Raw genomic sequence first — 22,488 nt, 5'->3', positions numbered from 1 at the left:
CTAGATACTAGAGCTTGCACTGATAAAACAATTGCATAAGAGCGCTCTCTCTCTCTCTCTCTCTCTCTCTCTCTCTCTCTCTCTCTCTCTCTCTCTCTCTCTGTGTGTGTGTGTGTGTGTGTGTGCGCGCACACACACACATACACACACACATGGCTCCATGGCTCCTTGTACACATAACCCTTAACTCCTAGAGCCTGCACGAGGAGAGACTAGCTCTGAGGAAGGGGGATGAATCAAATGACAAGGGAGGTCTCTAGGTTCCCACAGCAGTGTAAGGCCAGGCCTTGGTTGACCTCATGCTGGAGTGCGAGGACCACACCAGCTGCAGAACAGAACTTGTCCTTCAAGAGTGATGATGTGAGCACAGCAACTAGCACAGCCAAACAAGCATCACTCCCAGCCGCCAGGGAAGGGCTTTGTGCTAATTCTTTACTTTCTTCCCACAGCAGCAGCTTCTGTGAAGAACACATGCACCTGTGTTACTGGAATTGCCACAGAGGTGGCTCTGGGTAGGATATAAGACATTCTCACAGGATGAGGTTTTGGAGATATTTAATTTAGATAATCAAGGGCTGTGACCCAACTCCTACTTTTAACTAGGACAGTGGCTCACTTATATCACACGCAATCTTCTGCCAATAATAGCTACAAAATCTGAGTAAAATTTCCCATGCTGTTTGAAGTCACTGGAAGATAAAGCAAAGCAGGCAAATTGATGAGGTGAGATCGCAAGAGATGAGGACAATATTGAGGTGAGCCCCTTCCTCTTGTTGTGTGTGCCAGATGGTAATGCAAGCTACTCAAGGCAAATACCCTAGCCCAGATGGATCTGCCAAAGCTTAGGCTCAGGTACAGAGGCATCTAGACTCCCAAGCCCAAGATCTTAGAGATAAAAGAGGATTTTTGAGAATTGAGCCAAAGACTCTCTACAATTTTGAAAAGCTTGGTGTGTGTGTGAGAGAGAGAGAAAGAGAGAGAGAGAGAGAGAGAGAGAGAGAGAGAGAGAGAGAGAGAGAGGGAGAGAGAAGCTCAAGAAGAAAATACTAAGAAACTGGGGGAAAATCCAGACTCACAGACACAAAAGTTAGAGCTCCAAGGATATGAAAGGCAACCAGCTTTAAATAGAGACTCAGGGTTAGAGCTGAGCACTGAGCACTGCCTTTGGATCAGGAGTAACTACCTAGGAGTGTAATCAAGCAAGAGGTGGCAATCATGCAAACCCAGAACCTGCCTCCACTAAGGTGGGGTGACCTACCCGATCATCCCCTCCATCCAGAAGTAAAGAAGTTAAATCCCTTCTACAGGAAGACAGCATTGTTCAGAGCCCCCTACAAAAATAAATAAACTAAAATTCCAATAAGGCCTTGTGATGGCTGTTCTTGGTTGTCAACTTGACAGCATCTGGAATTAATCAAACCCCAAGTGACTGGGTACACATCTACGGGAGACTTGTTTTTTGTTGTTGTTGTTGTTTTGTTTTTTGTTTTGTTTTGTTTTGTTTATTGCATCATTTGCAGTGGGAAGAGTCACACTGAATCTGGATGTTTTGAAGTGGGCAGATCTACCTTGAATCTTGGCCACAGCTTCTGGTTGCAATGCTTGAAAGGACGTGGAAGAAGGGAGTGCTTACTCTTTGCCGGATTGCTCTCACTCTTGCTGGAAAGAGTTTACTGGCATTAGAGCCTACCTTGGGATTCCAGTGCGTTCTAAACATCAACTGTAACATCCAGGCTCGAGGTGCTGAACAACTCCTGGATTCTTTGAGTTTCCGCTAGGAGACAGCCATTGTTGGAATAGTTGGATTACAACCTACAACATTGCAGAGTGTGTGTGTGTGTGTGTGTGTGTGTGTGTTCTCATATATATCTGTGGTATATATATTTGAGAATTCTGACTACACTACTAATACAAGCTAATACTACTAATACATTGCAAATACAGGCTTCCTTAGAAACAGAATGTGGTCAATGGTTGAGCACATATTCCTCTTAGAGAGAGTTTTCACTTCTCAGTTTCCAGTGCCTACATCACACCGGCATAACTGTAACTCCAGCTCCAGATAACCCATTACTTTCTTCTGGCCTCAGCAGACACTTGCAATCACACACACACACACACACACACACACACACACACACACACACACACACACACATCATGATGATGATGATGATGATGATGATGATGATGATGATGATGATGATGATATTATTTTTTAAAAGAGAGCTTTGTGAGTAAACCCTGAAAAGAAGCAGGAACAATAGAAACCGGCCTGGGGATGATTTTATGACTGAGTTATCACACAAGACTTTAATTTAAAAGACAATCATTGTCTGAAGGCAACATAGGAAAAGATGGAGAATGAGAAGTTCCAAGAAAAAATACAAGCAAACAGAAACTCTAAGATTGAAAACTACAGCAACTCAAATTTATAAATCAGTAACAACCTTAACAGAAGGTCAGGTGGAGAGTGAAATTACAAGAGGCAACTGCTCAGAATGGACACAGCATGAAACAAGGGCAGAGGAAGCATGCAGGAATGCAGCTAGTGGGGCATGGTGGCCAGGTGCAACAGAGCTGAGGAGGAGAGCTGAAACGGTAGAAAAGAAATACCTGGGGAGATAAGATTTTTAAAAAATCTTCCCCAATTGATAGACAGTTGGCAATAGGTTTAAAAGGCTCTATAAACATTGAAGGATGAAACAAAACATAGTACCTAGGCGCATTGCTAGAGTACAGAGACAATTGGGAGGCTTCAAAGGTCCAGGGGCAGACAAGATTGAGGCCTTACTTTCCAATGAATGGCAGTCAACTCGGTTTTAATGATCACAACCAAAGACAGCAAAATAATACCTTTAAATTATTGACAAGATTTCTAGGACCCTCTGGATCCTTCTACTTTGCCATTCTCCCATGCTTCTCTCATCTAGAGTCCCAATAGAATGTCCTCCTCTCTGTCTCAGTTTCCTGGTAGAACATTATGATAGGCAGATTTGGGCACAGGGGTCCCGCTCAAACTAAGGCACCAGCCAAGGACAATACAGGCCGTAAAACTTAAACCCCTACCCAGATCTAGCCAATGGACAGAACATTCTCCACAATAGAGTGGAGAGTGGGATATGACTTTCTCACGTACTCTGGTGCCTCACCTTTGACCATGTCCCCTGGAGGGGGAGACCTGGTGGCACTCAGAGGAAGGACAGCAGGTTACCAAGAAGAGACTTGATACCCTATGAGCATATACAGGGGGAGGTAATCCCCCTCAGGAACAGTCATAGGTGAGGGGAATAAGGGGAAAATGGGAGGGAGGGAAGAATGGGAGGATACAAGGGATGGGATAACCATTGAGATGTAACAAGAACAAATTAATAAAGGAAAATAAATAAATAAATAAAGAAGAAAAATAAATAAATAAATAAATTATTGACAAGAAACAACCAGCAGCCCCAAGTTCTGTGCATAACACAGAAGTATTGCCTGAGTAAATACAGGTTTAGATTAAAAAAAAAAAACTAAAAATCTAATTATAGTAGGCAGATGATAGAGAGAAACGTAAAGAGAATTGTTCACATAGGAGAGACCCTAGAGGCAGGACCCTGGACAGAACTGTGACCCTTCTGGTTTGAATTTAAAATGTCCCTCTCCAGCCCTTGCATTGATACACTGGGTCTCTGTTTGTTAGTGCTGTTTGGGGAGGTTGTGGAACCGTTGGAATGTGCAGACTTGCTGGAGGAAATTCATCACTGGGGCCAAGGTTTGAGAGTTGACAGCCTCGCCCCACTTCCTGCTCCCTCCCGCTGACTCCCGTGTGTGGATGGAAATATGACGAGACAGCTTCCCGTCCCTGCCATCTTGTCTGTCTGTTGCCATGCCCTCCGCCATGATAACTCAATCCCCTTACACACATAAGCCGAAGAAGTAAACCCTTTCCTCTTTCTTAAGTTGCTTCTGGTCATGATGTTTATCACAGTGACAGAAATGTAACTTATTCAATGATAAAATGTGTGTGTGTGGTGGGGGGAGGGGCAGGGGGGCCGGGGAGCCGGGGATCGGGCGGGGTTGGTGGTGGTGGAGAGATGGCTCAGCGATTAAGGGCACTGGCTGCTCTTCCAGAAGTCCTGAGTTCAATTCCCAGCAACCACATGGTACCCCACAACCATCTCTAATGAGATTTGGTGCCCTCTTCTGGCATGCAGGTGTACATGCAGGCAGAGCACTTACAAAAATAAAATAAATTAATTGTTTTTTTATGTGCAGGAGTACAAACTACTGCCAAGAACACATGAGCATGTGTCTCTAGATGAAAACTGACGCTGGGATGTTGGCGTTATGTGTTTAATTCTGCCGCTGTGATGAACCATCAACCAAAAGCATCTTAGGGAACAAAGGGCTTGGTTCAGCTTACGTTAAAGTCCGTCGCTGAGGGAGGGCAGGGCAGGAGCTCAGCAAGAACTTGATGCAGAAACCATGCGAGACACTGCTTGCTAAGCTTCTGGCTCGTGGGCTTATGTTCAGCTAGGTGGGGTTTTGTTGTTGTTGTTGTTTTGTTTTGTTTTTTAATCCCAGGACAACCTGCCTGGTGCATGGTGCTGCCCACAGTGGGCTGGACCCTATCCTATAGTTAACAATCAAGACAACCCCCACAGACATGCCACAGGACAATCTTATCTGGGCAATCTCTCATCTGAGACTCCTTTCTCACATGCCTCTAGGCTCTGTCCAGTTGATAATTAAAGATAATTAGGACATACTATATCTTTAGAACTAAATTACATAGTTCCTGTATGATACATAGGAAATCTGATAAGTTAAGTAACAGACTGCTATAAAATTCTAACTCTTCCTGTATGTAGTCATTTAAAAAGTGACTGCACACAGCAGGTTTTAAGCTAATGCTTCACATTATAATAGCTACTTAAACTAGAAAACACACATTAATAACCTCCAAATGGGGCAAAATAAAAAACAAATACAATTAATTAACCTAAAATCCAGAAAAACAAAACAAAAACATGATACATTTTAATATAAATATTTTAGTAATTAACATTAAATGGTAATTGACTAAGTTAATCTAATTAAAGAATATCTTTAAGGATAAAAATTACCAAATATGTGCTGTTTATGAGACACATATTTAGAGATATTTTTGTTCCCTTTTCCATTTTTACTTGTACGTTTAGGGGGTGGGGGGGTGCATGTTTGCATTTCTTTGTGTACATGTGGGAAGGTATACCCATGTGGGTGTCCATGGGTCTGGATACCTGAGGTTAGTGTTGGGAATCATCTTTGATCACTTTTCCTCCTTAACAGTTGAGACAGAGTCGCTCAAGCAAACCTAGAGCTTGCTGAACTAGCTGGTGCTTGCTCTTGGGGTGCTTGCTCTTGGGGTACTTGCTCTCAGGGGTCCCCTGCCTCTGCCTTCAGAGACTGGAATTACAGGCATTCTGCCTATGGTTCATCCTGGTTCTGGGCATCTAAACTGCGATTCCCCATGCCTGTTGACGAACACAACCACTGAGCCATCTCCCTAGTCCCAGACCTTAATATAAAATCACAGTAAACAATAAACAACAACAAAAAAAAAAGTAGAGAAGCCAGCATAGCTATGCTAAAGCTAATCAAAATATATTTTACTTTAGGAAATACGTTAAAGCTTGTATAAGAATATTTACAAATGCATTTTTCACAATTGCCCAAAATTGGAATCTACCCAATTATCCAACAGTATAATAAATCAACATATGGCAGTCATGGAATGGAACATTACACAGGAATTAGAATAACAGGCTTCTACTAGATAAAATATGGTAGGCAAGTTCCATAGACACATCAGAACCCCAAAGGTACTTAAGCATTATGGCTCCACTTATTTTTAAAATATGTAATGCAGGGAAAATTAGTGGATTGTGGTGTAAGCCAAAATCGCAGGGGAGCTTTGAAGGAAGTGATGACCATTAACGACTATGGGAGACACTGTGGGCTTTGACACCTTCCATTCCGACCTGGGCACGTGTCCATCTCTGAAGAGTCACGGAGAGCGACACTTAAAATCCAATCCCATTCAATAGGCATTTGTTTTACTCCAATAGCAGGCGTGCTTTAACATAACAGAGTGTGTGCTAGGGAAGTGACTTTGTGGATGAAGGCTTGCCGTGCAAATGTGGAAACAGGCGTTCAGCTCCCAGCACCTACACAAAAAGCCACCTGTGGTGGTGTGTACCCGGGACCCCAGTGCTGAGAAAGCAGAGACAGGCCTTACTGGTCAGCCCTCCTAGCCTAACTGGTGATGTACAATGAGAGAGCCTGTCTTAAGGAATAAGGTGGAGAATGATCTGGAAGGATGCCTAACGCTCATCCTCTAACTTCTACATGCACATATATGTCCATGTACATGAACACACACACACACACACACACACACACACACACACACACACACACGCAGACAGAGACAGAGAGACAGAGAGAAACAGAGACAGAGAGACAGGAATTTCATTTTATGCATCAACAGCGAAGGGCATATAACCTATTTCTAGTGATTCTAATTACATTTGTAATAGACAATTAACTAGCCTTGTTTTGTATACACATTTCCCCAGGTATGATAGACACAGGAGCACAATGCTCACAAGAATCCTATTGCTAGGTTCTCAGTGTTTGTCTAGAAAATGTTGGAATCTTCTTCCCAAAGGCCATGCAGACAGACCGCAGATGTAACTTTTCAGAGGTGACGGGGTCACTGCAGCTACACACTCATGGAGTCAGCAACCTGCTAGATCTCTCGATGAGATGTTATCTGGCACATTCCGCAGCAGGAGGGATCCCTCACCAGATGCACAGCACGTACCATCACCATCCTGTTAGATGTCACAGTCCCCAAACCATGGAGTACATCAACTTCTATTTTTCATATATAAGAGTCACTTTGGGTATTTTTTTTTAAGTAATAGAAAGTGAACTAAAATGTCTGTTTGGTACGTCTATTATTCCTCTTTTCTAGAATGAGGAAAGTTAGTGACATTCCTCAAAAGGCATAGGGTGATACAGACATGCCGGCAATTACACCCCTGTCCTTCGTGTTCCTTCCTCCGTCTTCTCTCTTGCCTCTCTGTTGGCACACATTACAAGTGCTGGGGGTGGGGGGGAGCCCACTCCTTATTATTCCAGTGTTCATGGTGCAGCCCAAACCAATTAAGTCAGAATCTCTGGAGTAGAAAGCTGGCCGTGCTGTTTTATTTTTAAAGAAAAGCAACTACTTGTTTAATTATCACAGATAAAGAAGCTAAATCCTAACGGAGTTAGGTAGTCACTAATAACAGGATAAATGAGAAAGTAGTGAGATCAATATTTGAACCTCGGCATGGATAACCCCAGAACTGGAGTGTAATATTACCAGCCCATAACCAGGAGCTTAAAATTCTCTTTCCGGTACCCAAGACTCCACCTTAAAGGTGTATTCCCAACCACTGGGGCTGGAGCAGAGATGGTAGCCTTTGATCCATCAAGTTGCCCTGCCTTCCTTCATCAGAAATCACACAGAAATATGTCAGCACTTATTCTAAGAAAGACACACTGGGGGTGGGACACGGATTATGTCTTAGCTTATTAAAGTGCAAGTCATGCCTCAGACCTTGATAAGCTGGCCCTTTAAGGACTGAACCACTTCATGGTACCAAAACAGGCTCGCCTTTCATCAGCCTCTCAGAAGGGCCTGGATGACTTTATTACACCAAGTCTGCAAAGTGCACACTGAGAGAAGGTGGAGTGACGCTCGTGGGCCAATGAAGGAAATCTTGACAGAGAACATATTACAGTTAGAGAAGGCTGGCAAGGAAAAAATGCTTAATAATAATTCTGTGGGAATTCTTCTTGTCCAGAACTCAATATGAGAGTGGCCGAAGACAACAACAGGTGTTGGGCCTGGTCAGGTAAAGGTGCCACACTCACTAGTTCTAGCCATAGATAGATGACATCTATGCAGCTTTCCCAAGCATACTCTTCCAGCCACGGAGTGGGGGTTGAGTCTAACTAAAAACAGAGAAGTCTATACAGCATCTCCCTGCACCTTGCTGAATTATACGTGTGAGAAAGCAGGGAACAATGAAGGGTTCAGAAAATGTGTGTATTTCCTCGCACTGTGTGCTCACTCACTTTTCAGTGCCCTGGAGGTTCTGTCTCCATTATATCTAAGTTGACGCACACGTCATCCTGGCGCCAGACTCCCTTTACCACCCACTCCTGAAATTCAGATGAGACTGGCAAAGACTCGTCCCATATGCCACAGAGAAGCTCTGCATCCCTCCCCATCCTCCAGATCCTTGAGATGAGAGGACATCACAGTCACCTGGATCCTTTCCTGCTCGGAGCGCCACAGCCCAGCTGAGACCCCGCTAAGTCTGCGTCAGCTCACACTCTGTTCAGCTTTGCCCTGACCTGCTACCATTCATCTGGAATAAGTGGGGGCCATACGTTTACTGACTGTTTGGCACAATAAAGAGAAACTTTAAAGCACAGTTTAGCAAAAACAAACAACAACAACAACAAAAACCTACCACTGGAGCACCCTTGTGGTCTTAAAATGGCGACATCTGCTTTACCCGCCAACAGCCTCCCTCTCCTCCTTTCTCAACCTCTGCATCCCTCTGTCCCTCTGACTCTTTCCTTATGTCCATTTATTTACTTACTTGCTCCATCCAAGCTGTAACTCCCAGGTTGCCACCTCATTCCTCTGCGGGCCCATTTTGACCACCTGTTTCCCGGCTGTGCCACGCCCTCTCACCTCTCCCCAAACACGGGCATCTTTTTGCTGTTTGACTACGTGATTGTTTTACTCCTCAGAGACACTCTGTTACCAGATTTAAAGTGGTTCATTTTGGCGGAGCTTCAACCCAGTGCTCCAAGATCAGTTTAAAAATCCAACCAGCAGGGGATGGCCTTTGCCAGACATCGCTGGATGATCTCGGATACAGCTGGGTGTGTGCTGGGGCGGTGGGGGTGGGGGGTGTTGACTTTGCTAATTTCATCAGATTCTCAGAAGAAAGTTCAAATATGTTTGCCTGTTTGTTTGTTGCTTGTTTGGAAAACTACAATAAACTCTCTTGCATTAACAAATATCTATACCAGTGATTTAAAATTCCATTTTATATATGCAGAGTCTGTTCTTAGGATATCCATCAAAGGGCACCTTTCCTAAACCACAGGCCTCAGCAGCTGTAGAAACAGGACTCAGGCCGAGTCTAACTACAGCCACCTCACCAAACGCACGCCCTTCCTCTCTGAACTGCCCTGGCCTGCACAGAAGGCAGAGAGTACAAGGCTAATAAACAACTCCAGTTCTGCAGGATTTACCAACCAGCCACCCATTCAAGTTACGTCAGCGAAGCAGGCTTCTACTGTGTATTTCCAAATAAAAAGAGATGCTCTCCAAGTGGGCTCTAAGGCAAGCTGCTGAGAGAATGGCTCCATTTCCTTCCCCTCACTCGACTGGGGCACCACGGGAAGACTGCCAGAGCTCCAGAAAACTTACCTCCTCCAGTTGCAAAGTATGGCCAAAAACTTTCCTCACAAAAATAATTGTTAAGTATTTTTTTTAAAAAGATGACATTTAGTTATGTATTTTCCGAGGGAAGGTACACGTGCAGGCACAGCTGTGAAGTCAGAGGACGGTTTACGTAACTCAGTTCTTCTACCACGTGGGAGCCGGGGGTGCCCCTCAGATCATCAGCGTTGGCAGCAAGCACCTTTATCAGCTCAACCGTCTCACCAGTCCCTCGTGTGGTTTTTATCAGTTACATAGTCCTAAGTAACAAAGCCCACAAGTGCTCAATAGTTTAAAGCTGGAGAGACGGCCCAGGGCTTATGAGTGCTGGCTGCTCTTCCAGAGGACCTTGCACCTGCACCCCCAGGAGCCTTTGACTCCAATCCCAGGAAATCCAACGTAAATTTTTTGCATCAGTGAATCTCAGGCACCCATATGGTATACAGGTAAACATGCAAACAAAACACCAATGCATATAAAATAAATAGATTTTTAAACAATAAGATTCTGTTATTTCTCATTGGTCTGTGAGTGACTAGAGGAAAGCTTTAAGCACCCTATGATTGGCTGAATATTGGCCGAAACAAACCCCTGCATGCTTTGACTTTGGTTGGCTGTTTATATCTTGTGACTGTGTCAGTTCAGGGCATTGCCACGTGTGTCTTATAATTAGCTAACTGTGGGCAGCAGCAAAATCTTACGTGCCCTGTGATTGGTTAGCTTCTGGCAATTCAGTTACTCCTCCCATTGGATGTCAGTAGATTAGCTCACACCTCCTGAGTGGGGTACCAAGAGCAGATGTAGAAGGTGTTTAGTGTGTCTGTTAGACTCAGAAAGCAACGCCTGTCACCTCCGCTATATTCTAATAATTTCCATAGTGTTACATACAAATTGTATCCCCTGTCATTTTACATTGACACTCTAACCCTCAATGTAACTGTATTTGCAGACAGGGTCTTTTAAACAGGCAGTTGATATTAAATAAGGTCATAAGAGCAGCGCTACCACAGAACAAACTTGTTTCCTTCTGAGCCCAGCAAAGGCCCCATGAGAAGGAGAGAGAGAGAGAGAGAGAGAGAGAGAGAGAGAGAGAGAGAGAGAGAGAGAGGCAGAGGCAGAGACAGAGACGCTGACCAGCAGCCAGTTAGAGCAGTCACGCTGAGGCCAAGGCCTGCGGAGTCTTCTTTAGGCCACCAGGTCAGTGGTATCCTGCTGAGCTCTGATGTAGTAGGCCCACACACTATGCGAATCAAGGCTAGAAGGCTGGAGGCACAGACTCCCTCTCTTTGTAGAGTGTCTGGGAAGTTATGCAGCAAAGACTGGGAACACCGAGGAGGAAACTTGATGCCAATGTTATAATCAGAGCGGTTCTGTACTGGTACCCTAGTTATACCAACTCTGTATTAAGATGTAATTCATCTGAAAATGGCCACAAAGATCTCTGTGTTTAAAGGTCTGTGAGTGGCCTTCTTTACTGGGCATAGACGTGAACTCATGAAAGAGTGGTGCTGCTGGCTGTGAGATGGCTCAGTGGGTAAAGGTGCTCGGCTCCCAAGCCTGGCAACCCGAGTTCCATCACTCAAACCCACGTAAAGGTGTAAAAAGAGAAATGACTTCAGAAAATTGTCCCCTGGACACCTCGTGTGTACTTGCGGTTTGTGTGCCTACACTCGCACATAAACTCACACATGTTCACACACATCACATAAACAGACACTCCCACACACGTATACACATACCGCATTCATACACACATACATGAAACACACATATGCACACATATACATACACATGTACACATGTAAAATACATATGCACAAAAACATATACATACACTCAAACACACATTCACATATATCCACATTCACAACTACATTCACCTATATACACATGCACATACACATTCACCCATACACATATACATACTCATACCCATGTGCACATATACTCACACACACATGCACACACATTTATACACATATGGATGTACACTCATACATACATGCACACACTCACACATATGCACACGAACATTCACCCATGGGCACACACATGCACACATATACTCACACACACATACACACACCCATGGGCACACTCATACACATGTACACACACAAACATTCACAAAAGAACTAAGCTCCAGAAATAAGAAACTCTTTATATGTGTGACACATGCCACTATTCTGGTTGGAACTATGAGGGAGGAAAAACAAATCCTGAATTTATTTAAAAGAAAACACTTTAATGGCTGCAAAAGGCCAACAAGAGAAAAACTGGAATTTCAAGATGCAGAGAAAATTTATATCCACTGCTTTCCCATACTTTCTTATAGATCTACCTGACACTCGGGAATGGTGTGCTAAAAGCAGAGGTGAAAAAGATTCCCTGCTTATAATGTACTGCCTTCCCTGCTGATGTGCAAGGAGAGTGGAAGGCTGGCATGGGAGGGTCAGGGAAGGCTGGCACGGGAGGGTCAGGGAAGGCTGGCACAGGAGGGTCAGGGAAGGCTGGCACGGGAGGGTCAGGGAAGGCTGGCACAGGAGGGTCAGGGAAGGCTGGCACAGGAGGGTCAGGGAAGGCTGGCACAGGAGGGTCAGGGAAGGCAGGCACGGGAGGGTCAGGGAAGGCAGGCACGGGAGGGTCAGGGAAGGCTGGCACGGGAGGGTCAGGGAAGGCTGGCACGGGAGGGTCAGGGAAGGCTGGCACGGGAGGGTCAGGGAAGGCTGGCACGGGAGGGTCAGGGAAGGCTGGCACGGGAGGGTCAGGGAAGGCTGGCACGGGAGGGTCAGGGAAGGCTGGCACGGGAGGGTCAGGGAAGGCTGGCACGGGAGGGTCAGGGAAGGCAGGCACGGGAGGGTCAGGGAAGGCAGGCACGGGAGGGTCAGGGAAGGCAGGCACGGGAGGGTCAGGGAAGGCTGGCACGGGAGGGTCAGGGAAGGCTGGCACGGGAGGGTCAGGGAAGGCTGGCACGGGAGGGTCAGGGAAGGCTGGCACGGGAGGGTCAGGGAAGGCTGGCACGGGAGGGTCAGGGAAGGCTGGCACGGGAGGGTCAGGGAAGGCAGGCACGGGAGGGTCAGGGAAGGCAGGCACGGGAGGGTCAGGGAAGGCTGGCACGGGAGGGTCAGGGAAGGCTGGCACGGGAGGGTCAGGGAAGGCTGGCACGGGAGGGTCAGGGAAGGCTGGCACGGGAGGGTCAGGGAAGGCTGGCACGGGAGGGTCAGGGAAGGCTGGCACGGGAGGGTCAGGGAAGGCTGGCACGGGAGGGTCAGGGAAGGCTGGCACGGGAGGGTCAGGGAAGGCTGGCAGGGGAGGGTCAGGGAAGGCTGGCATGGGAGGGTCAGGGAAGGCTGGCATGGGAGGGTCAGGGAAGGCTGGCATGGGAGGGTCAGGGAAGGCTGGCATGGGAGGGTCAGGGAAGGCTGGCATGGGAGGGTCAGGGAAGGCTGGCATGGGAGGGTCAGGGAAGGCAGGCACGGGAGGGTCAGGGAAGGGGACCCAGCATGTGCTGGAGATTCATCCACCAAACACCAAGTTAGTGCAGACCAGAGAGAAACCATAAGGCACACAGGCCCAAGCTATGGCAGAGTAGATGTGGTAAAAATATCCCTCTGGTGCCTTCCAGCTCTGAACAGCTGCCACCCTGAGAAGTTCTGGTAGCAGGAAAGAAAAACAGAAGTGAGACATTTCCTAGGCTTTGGAAGCAGGGCTGGAGGGAAGAGAATTCTCCACAATCCCACTGAGCTGGCATGTGTGTGGCGGAGCAAAGAGCTGCCTTCTGAGAGCTGGCAACTTGGTCCTCAAGCCCAGAGAGACAGGAGTGGTGACGTCAGCACTCACATTCCAGGTCCTGTGCAAGGAAAGTCTGCTCCTAGCTACATACCATGTGATTCCAGGGGTGAGTAAAGCCCAAATAAGCCACGGCAAAGCCTGACTAAGCTGAATGGCAGGCTCAGCCCCTGCCCTAGAGGCCTGCGAAGTGCAGTCAGAGCGAGCCCTAAAGCAAACAGCAAGGCCAGAGCAAGAGGAATCATCCTACTAGGTGTCAGCACATTCCACGGGGCTGTAGTGCTCAGAAAGCAAAGCTCTACAATGAAGACAGACACACAGGGCTGAGCAGGGCTTCATGGGTGAAGTGCATACCACCCAAGCATGAAGACCTCCAGAGCCCATGTAAAATCTGAGTGTATTGCCACATGTCTGTGAAGTCAGGGCCAGGTGTCAGTGGAGGGCAAGACAAACACAGGTGCATCCTGGGGGTTTGATGGCCAGCCAGTCTAGCTGAAACTATGTTCCGGGCTCAGTGAGAGACTCTGTCTCAAAAGAATCAAGTGGAGAACCTGGATAATGGCCACATGCACGCGCACGCGCGCACACACACACACACACACACACACACACACACACACACACACAGTGTACATGAATCACACACATGCACAAAACCATCCAGATAGAGCAAGAGAACAGAACAGAGCCCAGAAATAGCCCCATGCGTTTATAGTAATTGATTATCGCCAAAGACAGTTGGGAAAGTAGCCTCTTGAATAAATGGTGCTGGGTAGGCTAGCAAGATGGCTCAGCAGATAAAAGTGCTTGACTCTGACCCAAGAAGCACACAGGTGGCATGAGATAACATACTCCTGAGAGTCATCTAACCTCCACACATGTGCAGTGACACATGATAACACACACACACACACACACACACACACACACACACACAGGCACACACAGGCACACACACACACTACACTCTAAATAAAAGGAGTAAAGTTAATTGTGCTAGGAAAACAGAGTATCAACATATCTAAGAATGGAATTAGGCCCTGTTCTTATACTGCATACAAGGATCAACTCAAATGGACTTAAAGTTAAACACTAGTATTGAAACTGACAAATGAACGGAGGAACGCACAGCTAATGTCCCATGCTGTTGCTCTGGGCAACGATTTTTTATCTATCCCTGATGCCACCAGCAATAAAAACAGAACTAGATAAATAGGATTACATCAAACTGAAAGGCTTTGCACAGCCAAGGAAATGATAACTAAGAGACAACCAATAGGATGAAAGAAGACATTTGTGAGCCACACAGCTGTTAAGGGATTAATATTCAAAATCCGTGAAGAACTCAAACTCAATAACAGAAAATGCAGACTTTTTAAAATGGGCAAATGGCCTGAGTTGTCAGTTCTCAAAAGAAGACATAGAAATAGGCAGTGGGCATAGGAAAAAATGCTTAGCAATGCTAGGAGATGAATGCAAGTCCACAGGAAGGTGCTGATTCATGCTTTCTAGGATGGCTGGTGCTAACTGAGGAAAGATAATACATGTTGGCGGGGGAGGGGAGAGGGGGGCAGGAAGGGCGGGGAGGAAGTCCTTGTGGACTAATGGTGGGACTAAGGATTCTTACAGCTGCTGTGGAAAACATGATGGAAATGCCTTAAAATTTAAAGACAGAATGACATTATGAGCTGCCGTCCTCATATCGGCAACACAATCCAAAGGCTACTGCATCATTATACTAAGCAACCTAACTGTCCATCACAGGACCACCGAGTAAAGAAAATATGGTGTGTATTGAAGATAAAATATTTTTATCCTTAAGATGCAAGGACATCCTACCATGTGTTACAACATGGATGAACCAAAGGACTTAAGTGACACAGAATAAATCTATAGACATGGATCCTGTGTGGCTATACATACATACATACATACATACATACATACATACACACATACATACATGCACGTGTGTGTGTGTGTGTGTGTGTGTGTGTGTGAGTGTGTGTGTGTGTGTGCACGTGTATGGGGAGTAGAGATATCAGGTTCATGTCAATCAAAGTTATAAAATTTCAGCTTTCCAGAAAAATAAGTTCAACAAATCCACCATCTGTGATAATGGCTATAGCTAAACCAACAAAACATTATGTATGAAAAAAATTGCTAAGAGTTCTTGATGCAGAAAAGATGTGTACTAATGTGAACATTTATTATCACATTTTAGCAATTACATGACATGCAATATGTCAAAATATCATGCATACTATAAATAATCAGAATTTAAATTTCCAAATTATAAAAATAAATGTAAAAAAATAGTCTGAATTCCAACATTCTCTTAGAACTTTTAAAAAATACTTTGGTAATAGCCACTATTAGGTGATGTTTACCTTGTGTGGTGTGGCCCTTGCTGTGGCTCCAACACTTGGAGGTGAAGGTAGGAGGGGTCATAAGTTGCAGAACAGCCAGAGCTGCCCAAAGAGACCCAGTCTAAAAACAAACAACAACAACAAATACCCCTAAATGAACAATGGGTCCTGTTAAAAGATATAGGAACCAATTTGAATGTGCATCCATCAGTGAAACAGGAAGCAATTTGGGCATTAAAATAAAATGTGATTAATGACTAAATCTATTAAATAAAGATGAATGTATGATCCTATAGTGATATGGAATAAACTTAGATGACAGTCAGTGCAGCCTCAAGTATGACTACACTCAATGCTCTTTTTAAGGGGACAGAACATTAAGTTTACCATGTCAAGCCTGATAGAAGCCATTTCAGCCATTGCTGTTACCATCAGACCACAAGAAAGGAAAAACATGACAGTGGCCAATTAGGCACAATACAGGATAGCCTCATGTGTGTGGCTTTCTGACAAAGCTGCAGAAGTTTAATTAACCAGAAGGTAAGATCACAGTGACACAGAGTACACAGAGATGTCCCACGTCCTGCCCAGTTACAAATGCCAAGGGCCGATGAGGAACTTTTTCAGACGGCTCTCACTGAACACTGTGTTACTTGGGGGCAGGGTCTTTCCTTACAAAGAGGACGTTGAGGGCAGCTGACAGGACTCAGGGTGAAAGTGGTGTGTTCATAATGCAGATAAGCCCCTAGCATTCAAGAGTGCACGGTGGCTATTCAGGGGGCTAACTCCATTCTTGGGAGATGTGGTAGGTGGTGACACAGTGTCCTGTGTCCTGTGGACCCTTACTTGAAAATATATAGAGAAAATTTTATTTTCTCCTCTATGATGTTAGAAACGTTTCAAGCTATTTCCAAATTAACAAGATGATATTGTTTTTAATAACCCAAAATATCCAACAGTAACAAGTTTAGTAAACCACACACACCGTCTACCAATCAAAATCACAGAGCAGGAGCCAGAGAGACACCACAGAGCTCAGCGGTGAGGGGGCTTGCTGCTTACGTCGGTAGTCTGAGTTCAATCCTTGGAAGTTGAAAGGAAAGAACCAGTTCCCACCAGCTGTCCTCTGACTTATACACGCTCACCATAGTATAGATCTGCACACATACACATACACACACACACACACACACACACACACACACACACACACACAAAGTAGATGACTATGATAAAAAAAATTTTTAACTTAAAAATCTCACAAAGCAGACCTTCGAAAGGACTCAGTGGGTAAAGACGTGTGCACACGCCTCAACGCTTGCTTTCAACTCCTACGTCCTACTATGAAAGGAGAGAGCTGACTCTCAGAAGTTGTCTCTGATCCTTCACACACATGATACAGCACATGCATGCTTGTACTCACACATACCCATCAAGTGCATAAACGATAATAATGAATAAAATATTTTTAAAAAACAATTGTTGGCAAAATTATAAAAACCTAAATGGGATTGTTCAATGCTGACAGATTAGAAGGCTAGGCATATATGAGAGCAATGCTGCCCATAAAACTGGCGTGTAAGTCCAACATGACTTCATGTGATATTCTGCCTGGCTACTGGTTCGAAATATAAAAAGCTATGAAATATATGCAGCCAATTTTCAGATCTAGACTAACTAAAACAATCTTGTAAATAAATGATTGACAGGACCTGATATTAAGTTTTATTCTAAAGTAATAAGCAATGAAGGCAGTCTGAACTGAATTCAGGGTGGAGAGCTACATTGAGGGAACCATTTTGGACATTACCATACATGTGATGTCACTAAATTTCCACCTCATCTATATATAGCAAGTAGCATACTGACTAGTTTATAGGCAGAGAAAGAGCCATGTTACCTATTGAGGTTTAGGAATGATTGTCCCCCCAGAAGTCTTGGTTGAAGGCTTGGTCTCCACCTGGTAGCATTATTGAGAACTGATTGGATACTTGGTACAGCTCCATCAGTAGAGTAACTCATGGGTGACTCAGGTGGTTGGGCTGTTTGAAAGTGGAGCTGAGTGGAAGGAAGTAGCTCCCTGGGGCTTGCCTTGAGGGATGCTCCTTGTCCTCAGGCCTTTCCTTGCCATCTCTGCTGCCCTCGTTTTCATACAAGCATCTCTAACCCACTCTGTCTCTGCTACACCCTATCAGCCATGATGCTCTGCTACCAGCAGCCTGGAGCTGGCGCAGCCAAGTCTACCATGAACTGAAACCCTGAGTCAAAGTAAGCCTCAGGGAGTCTGCTTGGTTTTTTGTTTGTTTGTTTGTTTGTTTGTTTGTTTGTTTGTTGTTTTAATGAAATGCCAACTAATGTGAGACATTTTCTCCCTGTGCAAGCATTAATTCAAGATGAGAGTGTGTACCTGGGCCCTGTCCTACTTGTATTATTCTTCCTATGATAAAATATCCGGACAAAAGCAACTTAGGGAAGAAAGGGCTTATTTTACCTCACAGTTCCGGGTGACAGTCCCTCACTGCAGAGACGCCAGAGAGAAGGAGCTTGAAGCAGCTACTCACGGTGTCATATTGGCAGCCAAGAGCAGAGAAAAATGAAGGCACGTGTGCCCACTTGCCTGCTTGGGCTTAGTTTGAGTTCTCCACTCTAGCACAGTTTCAGCAGCCCCTGTCAAGGGAGTGGTGTTGCCCATAGTGGACTGAGTCTTCCCACATGAAGATGTGCCCAAGGGTCAGCCCCGTGTAGACAATGCTCCATTGAGACATCCCTTCTAGGTCATTCTACGTTGTGTCGAGCTGACAATTAAAGTCATTGCTTGGAAACAACAATAGTTGTTTAAAACAACAGCAACAATAAAAACCGACATGACCTCCAGTCATCCGGGAAGAGGAAATCTCAACTGAAAATAATTGCCTCAATCAGATTGCGTTGTGAGGTACCTTCTCAATCGCCGGTTGGCCTAGGGGGGCCCAGCTCGCTGTAGGCAACGCCATCCTTAGACAGGTGGGCGTGGCTACGTCAGAATGACACTGGAATCATGGGGGGGGGGGGGATGCCAGCCGTCAGGTCCCGCCACGCTTTCTGCTTCAAGCTCCTACCTCGAGTTCCCCACTCAGCGTCCCTCAGTGGCAGACTGTGACTTGTAAGCTAAATAAATCTTTTCTCCTCTCAGACTGTTTTTGGTCATGCTGTCTGTCATGGTGACAGAAAGTAAACTAAACTAGGACAGTGACCTTGGAAATATAAAGTCCCCCCCCAGCCCCAGCAGGATACAAAAAGAAAATTCAAAACATAAATGGAAATTTTGGGCTCCATCAAGTCTAACTTTCTCTGCTCATCAAATGTCACCATTTAAAAAAACGAACAGACAACTCACATGTTTGAAGAAACACTTATATCTATCCGTGGCCATGAACTTGTACGCAGACTAGAGCAGACCTATGCCTGCGTACCAGCCCCAGCTCAAGTTTCACCTTCAATGGATTAAATTACCTGATATCAAGCACAATCTGATAATTTTAAGTGGAAGTTTCCAGAAAAATGAATTTTAAATTGTACATCATTCTGATTACGAGGATGAAGCCTTCAACCATCCCATTCCATCCTACTGGAGACAGAATCCTTCCTTGGCCCAGTGTGTACACTCTCCCCTCGTTAGCACTTAGTAGGTGTGCTGGCTGTCAGATTGACTTGTGCTGTCACAGTGCCTGTGGTCAATAAACTACAGCCTCTGCTGAAAACTCCTATTACAGTATATTGTTACAACTCTTCAGTTTCATCAATGTGTCTAATTTGTAAATTAAACTTTATCCCAAGCCTATACTTATCATACACAAGGGAAAGCAGCATGCATAGTATTCTGAACTTTCCACATTTACGCTAAAGATCTGGAATGCAGCCCCTGCAGATAAGAGGACAGTTCTATACAGGAGGAAATTATAAATCAATATTTTAAATGAGAAACAACTTTTTTCCCAAAATTGGCAAAACACTTCAATAGATTGTTCACAGAAAGATTGCTCTTTAAGGGAACTTAACATCTCCTTCAATTTATTTCTACCGTGTTTTAAAGTTTGCATCTTAGAAACCATTTATCTTCCTAATTATGTTTATTCCTAGGTGGATTTTATTTTGAGGCTAGTGTAAACAAAATTTGGATTTTTTTTCTATTTCTTACTCAGGATATTTTCCATTGGGGAAGACAAAGATTACTGATATGCTGTGCTCTGATTTCATATTACACTACTTTAGTGAAAATATTTATCAGTCCTAAGAGTCCTCTGGTAGAGTACGAGCTCTGAAAGTTCCAGGGGAAAACACTTCCATCTACCTGCACAGACTAGGGCTCTCTGGAAGCACTCGGTAGCTCACAAAACTAGGAATTGACAACTTGGACTGAGTAAAATTAAAAATCTCCTGTGCGGCAGAAAAAGTGAGAGACCACAGCACAGGAGACTCCTCCAGCTACACATCTGCAGAGGACTAATATCTAGACTACATAAAGAACTCAAAAATTAAACCAAAGCCAAATGATCCAGCCACTACACACACAAGTGAAATGACCAGAGTTCTCAAACAATGACCCCAGGACACGTGTAAGAGCACCAACACGAGCAGCCTCAAGAGAACTGAGCATCAAAACTGTACTGAGAGGCCCTCTCACCCCGTACAGAATGGCTGACACCAGGAACAAATGCTGGCAAGGGTGGGGGGAAGGAGTGGAATGCTCATTCACATTTGGAGGCGTTTAAAATGAGTTCATCCACTGTAGAAATCACCGTGAAGGGTCCGCACAAGACTAAAAACAGGACCATCGGGTCCACTCTTGGATATGAACCCAAAGAAATGTAAGCCAGAAAAGAGGCACCTGCCCATCCCTGTTCACCAACACAGTCTTCACCAGAGGCAAGTTACAGAATCAGCTTTAGCGCCCATCAACAGATAAAAGGATAAAGCAACACACGTGCAGGCACATGCGACACACACACACACACACACACACACACACACACGAATGTGCCCTCCACATGTATGCTGAACTTGGAGTTCGCTATTTTGTCTAGACTCACCAACCACTGAGCCGCAGGCTCCACGTTCCAGTGCTAGGACTACAGATGTGCACCACTGCATCTGACTTATGTGTGTGTCGGGGATCTGAACTCCGGGGTTCTCATGCCTGCCCAGCAATCACTAGACCCGAGGAGCCATCTCCCCAGCTCTGATTGATGCAATGTCAATGCTGCAAAGTTTTATTCCGTAAAAGTACACCTCAATGATTCCAGATGATTGTCACCTAACAAAACAACACAAAAGTCACCACAGCCAATTTATAACTAGCCAGATGCCAGGGATGCTGTGGCTTGTGTCCGGCTGTAAAAATCATCCTGCCGAGGGTTTGGTGAATCCAGTTACAGTTATAGCTAAATACCACACAACGGCACGCTTTGGTCAGCTATGGGCCACATACATGGCAGTGGCTTCATTATTACATCATGTGTCCTAGAGATGTCACTTTTGTTTAACTATACTCTGTAATGTTGGCAGTTACAAAAGTTGTGAATCTAAATATCACTGCGTTGAATGACTTATGACTCTATGTCCCCATGGTTAGCAACCCCAGCTTTGAAATCAGCCGGATCTACAGTCAAAATCTACTTCATACACTTTCCTACACTAGCCCCACACTATTCTTGATTTGTGTGGATGTGTGAATATCTGTGTATCTGTGTGTGTGTGTGTGTGTGTGTGTGTGTGTGTGTGTGTGTGTGTGTGTGACAGAGACAACCCCCAGGCATCATTCCTTGAGTACTACTGTCTACCTTGATTTAAGGGGGAAGAGAATTCTCACAAAATTACCAAGCAGATTAGGTGTTGTTCAGTGAGCACCAGGGACCCCACCCCCACCCCCCACAGCCCTGGGATTACAGGTGCATGCCACCATATTCAACTTTCTTACAGAGGTCCTGGGTATCAAACTCAGTTCCTTGTACTTTCGCAGCAAGCACTTTACTGCCCGAGCTGTCTGCCCTGCCTTCCATACCCTTGTTTTTCCATCTCCCAGCCACAGTCTGGAAGTATATAGGCGGATATGCCCTCTCATCGCTGCCTTTTAAAGGCTCGCTTTGGGCTTCCTCACTTCAGATCTATCCCCGCGGGACAGAAGGTTTACTACAGGCCCAGTGATGCAGGCATCAAGAGATGATAAACGAACCCTTTACACAGCCCTGCACATCCCCATACACCCCAAACACCCCTCTTCTTCTTTGGGGGACAGCAAACTAAAAGCAAGACACTGGGGAAGTGCACCCAAAATGTACATTTTTCCCCCTTGAGTGAGAATGTCAAGGTGCAAATAAACATTTTCGTATCTGAGGGTTGTGCATGATCAGGGGTGCCAATCTTCAACCATGAATTTTCATTTAATGCCCCTTGGGAGTGCAATTGTTCAATGGGATTAAAAATGTGAATCCATTTCTGGAGACTAAGACAGACATCAAGGTTTCACTGTCAGAGTGCACAGAAGACAGATAAAACAGGGGGAAAAATCAAGACAAAACAAAACAAAAACAAAAACAAAAACAAAACCCAGCCTCACTGAGCTCATGCACCTCACCAGCCACTGAGTTTGGTTTAGAGCCTAAGCGAGGCCAAGGCTCCTGATTGACATTTGAAAGCTTGCTATCTACAGCCTTGCCTGTCGCTGCCAAACTCCCGCAGACTTCCTCAGCAAAGCCCCCAAACGCCCGTCTCCTTTCTCACTCCTGAACATAAGTGTGACCCTCTTCT

At 45.2% G+C, this 22,488-nt stretch overlaps 1 long non-coding RNA gene across 2 annotated transcripts in view; it reads right to left on the bottom strand.

Annotated features, from left to right (window-relative positions):
* LOC311588310 overlaps window positions 1–22,488 on the bottom strand; it is a 414,683-nt gene that overhangs the window by 197,641 nt on the left and 194,554 nt on the right. The window lies entirely within an intron of this gene.

The sequence above is a fragment of the Acomys minous genome (assembly GCF_964271855.1).
Source record: "Acomys minous genome assembly, chromosome: 2".
Classification (NCBI taxonomy): Eukaryota; Metazoa; Chordata; class Mammalia; order Rodentia; family Muridae; genus Acomys; species Acomys minous.
The sequence above is the reverse complement of the archived record's forward strand: the minus strand, read 5'-3'. Positions and strand labels throughout refer to the sequence as shown.